Raw genomic sequence first — 7111 nt, forward strand, 5'->3', positions numbered from 1 at the left:
CCTGGTTTCCCTCTAAATGTGAGTCATCCAAAACTCTGCTACACGTCTTGATTCTCAGCAGTTTGGTCCCTGTATTCATTAACCTATAAGGTCTTGCTTGAGTGATCTCCTTTATTTTAAAATACTCTGTGCTTTCACCTACCCCAATCTCTGACAAAACCAGAACGTTTGTGTGTGTGTGCTCATCTAATTTTGACTTCCTGAGTATCCCTGATTTTAACTTTCCACCGCTGTTGACTGAACCCACTTTTGTCTAGAATTCACTCCTTCAACCTCACTATCCCTCTTACTTTATAACTACCTCTGACCCAGTTTTTGGTCATCTGATCCTCTGTGCCTTTCTTTGTTGTTTTATAATGATTTTGCAAAGCACCTTGGAATGTTTAATTGTATTAAAGGGGCTATGTCTATTTTGATCCCAGCAACAAATTTGCAAAATTGCTGTGAAGCCAAACAAATCATGTTACGGTTATTCAACATTAAACTCCTGTCCCTTGGGTGACTGACTAGCCCTACCCTTATCAGTGTCTTGTCTCTGCTAGGTACTGGATCCTAAGGGGCAGGAAATCCTGGAACAGATCCACCACAGATTTTTTTATAGAGGGTGGTGGGTGCCTGGAACTTGTTACCAGGGTAGAAGCAGATACAGTAATGACTTTTTTAAGGGGTGTCTGGACAAATGCACGAATGGGATGGGAATAGAGGGATATGGTCCCCGGAAGAGTAGGGGGTTTTAATTAAGTCGGGCAGTACGGTCGGTGTAGACGTGGAGGGCCTGTTCCTGTGCTATAATTTTCTTTGTTCTTTTTCTGTCACTGTCTGCTTTAAGAAGTGTTTCACATTTTAGAAACACTTGCCTTGTACTACTGTGGTTAAGCAGCAAGAGTTAACAGTCTCCAACTTAGTGATGCTGTGTCAGGGATAAAAAGGGAAACATCCATCCACACGCACTCGGCTAAACTGTCTGGGGAAGATGTTGAGCAAGGTTTATCCACAGGGGAGAGAGATGCTGCAGGATCAGCTTGGGTGACTGACTGGACCTGCCCTTAATGCCTTGTCTCTGTTAGGTACTGGATCCTAAGGGGCAGGAAATCTTGAAACAAGTCCATCACAGGTTTTCCCCCCTACAAAACTGTCAAAAATCTGTACCATAAATCTGACACAAATCAGAGCCTGCCCTTGTGGTTTGTATGACAAAGCTGAAGGCGGGAAGAAATAACTTCTGGTACACCAGTGTTGTAAACATGTTTATACTGCTGTCTCCAATTATAAACACTTAAAACCTATGCCAGCTAGGCCATGGTTTAGGGATAAAGGACAATAACTCTTGCAAATTAAGAGCCTGTATAGCCAAAGACTTAAATGCCCCCTTTTGTGCAAGGATGTTTCCTTTTTTGCTTTTAAACCTACTGACAGTAATTGTTGCTTTTGAATTATTTGCATATTGCCCTGAATGCTGTTTTAACGTGATCTGTGTAAAAGAGTTGACCATAGTCCACAAAGGAACGTGAGCGTCTCTTTGCCGTTTGAAAGACAATTGGTTATATGTAGCTAGAGGAGTGCAACTGAGGCATGGAGATGGGTCTCCATCAGTTCCCACAGCCGTTATGGGGATAGAACCAATACCATTCTACATTGTGCTAGTCACCTTGCCAACTGGGTATGAGGATGCCATTAACATACTGATTGTTTAATATTATAAAGAACTAGGTCAAGTTTGTGATGTTAGTTGAATTATTGGATAGCACACCAGGAGAATTCTCCTACTCTTTGAATAAATGCCATCAGCTTTTGTATCCAGAGGCAGATTTAATGTTTCATTTGACTGGGAGCACCAACAGTGGAACATGCTCTCGCTATTGCAGTGTCAACCTAGATAATGTGCTTAACTTTCTGGAGTGGGGATTGAACCTTTGATTTAGCCCAGGTAAGTGTGCTGCAATCCAAGATTGAGACATTCTCAGCTGTGTTGAAATGTGGCACTTCCTTCATTGGGAAAATTGTCAATGTTACTTTTCCCTTGACTTTTCTCTTTTTGCCAGCATTATCTTTTCCTGGGGCTTGTAATTACCTCTGATTCATTCAATGGTTGTCATGGTTCAGAGACCCTTCCCTTCCAATTTGCTTAAAAGTGAAGTCCCAAGTTCTAGATTGAGATTTTAATGTGAAGCTATTCCATTCACTAATATAAAGATAAAGGACCAGTGAACTTACAGATTTTTCAACTGATTGAAGTCTTTTAGACTTCAATCTTGTGTTTGTATATGATCTTCAAAGCTGTACTGGATGAAAGCACTTTTTCTGATTCTGATTCTAATTCTACAAAAGTCTTACATGTGTGGGAATATCAACTTCATTACTATATGTCCTAAGGTACGAGTGGCATGGGTATATTCTAAGCCATTTATCATATGAATCTGCAAATTCTAAGCAGGAGTAGGCCACTTGGACTCTTGAGACTGCTCTGCTATTCATTAAGATAATAGCAGATCTGATTATAACCTCAACCCTATTGTTTGTTCCTGTCTACCTCAAAGTTCCAAAGAATCATGACAAAACCATTCTTCTCCTCTGTCTTGAATGAGACACTCCTTTTATTAGTGACCCCTAGTTCTAGATTACCTCATAAAAAGAAATATCCTCTCCCCAAACATCAACTTGAGACCCCTCAGGCTCTTTAAAAGTTTAAAAGTTTTACTCAAGTCACCTTTTGCTTTTCTAAATGCCAGTAGGTACAAGCCTAGCCTCTCCAACTTGTCCTCAAGACAACCTGTCATTCCAAATATTAGTTGAGTGAACCGCTCCTAACACATTTTATCTCTTTTTAAATAAGACGACCAATACTGTGTACCATACTGTAGCTGTGGGTCTCACTAGCGCCCTATATAATTGTTTACCCTCCCTATTTTTTGTAATCAACTTTTTGCAATTCATACACTGTCATTCAGATCCCTTTGAAACTTTGAGCTCTGCAATCTCATAGCATTTAGATAATGTTTCTTTTTGATTCTTGCTGCCAAAATGGGCCATTTAACATTTTCCCATATTATGCTCCGTTTTGCATTATCTTTGTTTTCTTACTGATGTTCGGGCCAACTTTGGCTGATATTTGCATCACGTGACAGGTTTCACCTTGCATCTGTATGTGATTGATAGATAATAAAGCTAAGTGATGAGATGGCTTTCCTGATTTCTGTTTCTGATGTTGGTTCACAGCTGATATCCTGTAGGTTTTCTGAAAATCAGCTGATTTGGTTGAATGTTCTGCCCATCTCCTGAACTGATCTTTTAGTAAAAATGAAAAGCTTTCCATTTAGGTCCCTAATCTGGGTGTTTGTCTGAATTTTCCTGATAGCTGTTTTGTTGAGCTTTTCCATGTTTCGTTGACCTGCTGCTATTTTTGTTTCTTGTGCAAGATCCTCGATTTGTATCATCTTATCTGCTCTTGCACTGTTAACCTCTATGCCTTCCCTTTTTGTGTATTTGCTTTTAGAGCTCTGGTGTGACAGTTCATTTTTTTTTCCTCTGATCCATTTAAGGTAATGAACACCCAACTGGATGAATTATCCCTATCTGGGCAGTGTTGTAGGTACTATCAGTGGGACAGACAAGGGTGTAAAGATCAGAATTGGAAAGGCTAGAGCAGCATTCATCGTTCCCTCCAACATCTGGAAATCACCAACGTCACAGGACTAAAGATCTTCAACTGTCATAAAGTTTGTTCTCTTTTGTGGTTCCAAAACATGGAAGATGACCAAAACAATGCTGCTGAAAATCCAATCCTTTATCACCATGCTTATCCTCAGGATATACTGGCCAAATACCATCAACAATATTCAGCCATGGAAGGAGACAAAACTAGAAATAGTGGTCCTCCAAATTAAAAGATGAAAGTAGAATTGGATAGGCCATACTTCGAGGAAGCCACGTTGCACAACACGTTCTCACATGGAACTAAAAGGAAGGCGAAAGCATGGTCGACCAAGAAGCACGTGGAGGCAGGATACAGAAAATGAAATGAGAGACAAGGGTTATACATGGCAGCAACTGGAGCATTTCGCCCAAAACAGGATTGGATGGAGAAAATTTATCCATGGCCATGCTTTGTCAAGGAGTGAACAGACTAAGAAGGAGAAATACTCCATTTGACAAATCTTTTATAAATTGTAAAAGGCTGAGGCAACTGGTCTAATGCTTGTGGCAGGCCACTTTTTAACCAGAAAAAGACCCAAATATGCAACTGTCTTTTTAAAAGCTTGGATAGGTGATTGGCCATGTTACCGCTGACACCATGAGCTTTTATGATCTGCAATAATATTTGATGTGGCACATTATTAAATGCATTCTGGAAATTTGAGTACAGAACATCCACCTGTTCCATTTACATATTGTTGATATGAGTCTTTCAAAGTACTCCAGTAATTGGAGATTGCTTTCATGAAACAACATTAACTTTGATTGCCTTGATTTTTCTAAGTACCCTGCTATAACATAGAATCATAGAATAGAATCCCTACGCTACACAAGGAGGTCATTCAGCCCATCAAGTCTCTACCAACCACACTCCCCAGGCCCTATTCCTGTAACCTCACACCTTCTTTGTAATAGCTCTTAATAGTGAATTAATTTATTATTGTCACATGTATTGGAATACAATGAAAAGTATTGTTTCTTGCAAGCTATTCAGAAAAAAACAGTATATAGGGGAGAAGTAAAGGATGTGGTGCAGAATATAGTGTTGCAGTTACCAAAAGGGTGAGGAGAAAGGTGGCAGCACGGAAGAAACTGTTCTCGAATCAGTTGGTATGTATTTTCAGATTTTTGTAACCCTTTTCCCAACAGGGAAAAAAAAATGTCCTGGACGTATGGGGTCCTTGATTATGCTGGCTGCTTTCCTGAGGCAGCGTAGATGGAATCGATGGCTGGAAGGCTGGTTTGTGTGATGGACTGGGCTATGTTTGCAATTCTTTATAGTTTCTTGTGGTATTGGTCAGAGCAGGAGCCATACCAGCTGTGATACATCCAGAAAGGATATTTTCTATGGTGCATCTGCAAGAATTGGTGGGAGTCATAATGGACATGCTGAACTTCTTTACCCTTCTGAAAAAGTAGAGGCTCTATAACCGATGTTACACTAACTGATCTGTGGCTTTCTGATTTCTGCCTCCGTTTTTGCATAAAGGGGTTGCATCAGCTAATTTCCAATCTAATGGAACCTTTTGTGAATTTGGTTTCAGTTTGCCAAATTCCCCAAATGTGTCAACAAGGACAGCTTAGTGGTTAGCATTGTTGCCACGGTGCCAGGGATCTGGGTTCAATTCCAGCCTTTAGGTGAGTCTGTGTGGAGTTTGCACATTCTCCACGTTTGCATGGATTTCCCCTGCACAAGTTAGGTGGATTAGCCATGCTAAATTTGTCCCTAACCAGCCTCCCATCCATTGACTCTATCTACACTTCCCACTGCCTCAGCAAAGCAGCCAGCATAATTAAGGATCCCATGCATCCTGACATTCTCTCTTCCACCTTCTTCCTTCAGGAAAAAGATACAAAGTTCTGAGGTCTCGTATCAACCGATCTAAGAACAGCTTCTTCCCTGCTGCTGTCAGACTTTTGAATGGACTTACCTCTACACCCTAACTATGATATAAGCCATTACAGAAACATGGCCAAAGAACAATTAACACATTCTGCATTCTCGTTTCCTTCTCTAGGAATGGCATGTTTTGTCTGCATAGTGAGCAAGAAACTATACTTTTCACTGTATTAATACATGTGACAATTATAGATCAAATCAAATTAGGGGGATTAGAAGGGTAAATATGTGGGGTTATGGGGATAGTGCCTGGGTAAGATGCTGTTTCAGTCGGTGGAGACTTGTTGGGCCAAATGGCCTTCTGCACTGTAGGATTCTATGAACTATTTTCCCAGCCACTTCTTTCAAGACCCTAGGGTGAAGTCTACCTGGGTCTGGGGATTTGTTGACCCATGACCCTAACGGTTTTCTAATTACCCTTTTTTTGGTGACTTTTCTGAGTTGCTCCCTCCTTTCCATTTCCTGATTTACAGCTATTTCTGCGACGTTACTTGTATCCTTCATGGTGAAGATTGATGCAAAATACCTGTTCAATTTATCCACTGTCTTCCTACTTTCTATTATCAGTTCTGTAAAGCACTTCCTATATAGGACCAACACTCACTTTAACTCTTTTCTGAAAGATCAATGGAAACTTGCTATCCATCATTATATCTCTAGCTATTTTTCTCCAAGTTTTTCCATCCTTAATTTTTTTGTGATTCTTTGCTGTTCTGTTCAATCTCTGACCTACTATCTGCCTTTGTGCAATTACATGCCTTTTCTTTGAATTTTTACACTATCTTTAATGTCTTTAGTTAATTACAGATGGGAGATTGCATCAGTTTATTAGAATAGCACAATCCCAGAAATATTCTATGAATTCCTCAATATGCTACCTTTGTTCATCTGATTTTCCAATCTATACATAAAGTTCTCCATTATTTCTGTACCTTTCTAATTAGCTCCCAGTATTTCATCCTTTATACTCTGTCCTACCATATAGTTACAATTAAGATGCCTGAACATCTCTTCTGAAAATGCCTTTATCATTTCTCATAATCCAAACCACTTCTACATCCAGATTTTCTGAACTATGGTCATCCCACTCTAATGTGCTCATAACATCATTGGTTAACAGATCTTTTCCTAACTTCCTGTCCTTCCTAAATGACATACACCCTTCAATATACAGGTCCCAATTTCTCTCATCCTTTAGCCATGTCTCTGTAATGGCTATCAGATTGTTCTTATTAATTTCTATTTTTGTGTGGCATCAGTTCTTTTGTTTTGAATACTATATAGCCTTATCTGTTGACTGACTGACTTATTTTTAGATTTTTTATTCTGTCCTTTCTGTTATGGTCTGTTTATCATTTTGTGTATTAGTACACACCTTGTCTCTGTGGTTTACTACATTTTCCAAAATGAAATCCTTCACTTCCACTATTTAGTTTGAACCCTCTTTATTTCCCTGGTTCTATGGCTTGCTAGAACACTAGCTGTAGCACAGTTCAGGTGTGAACCATCCCAACAGTC

This window comes from Carcharhinus amblyrhynchos, chromosome 9, assembly GCF_965287045.1.
Source record: "Carcharhinus amblyrhynchos chromosome 9, sCarAmb.v2.hapA, whole genome shotgun sequence".
In the NCBI taxonomy this organism is placed as follows: Eukaryota; Metazoa; Chordata; class Chondrichthyes; order Carcharhiniformes; family Carcharhinidae; genus Carcharhinus; species Carcharhinus amblyrhynchos.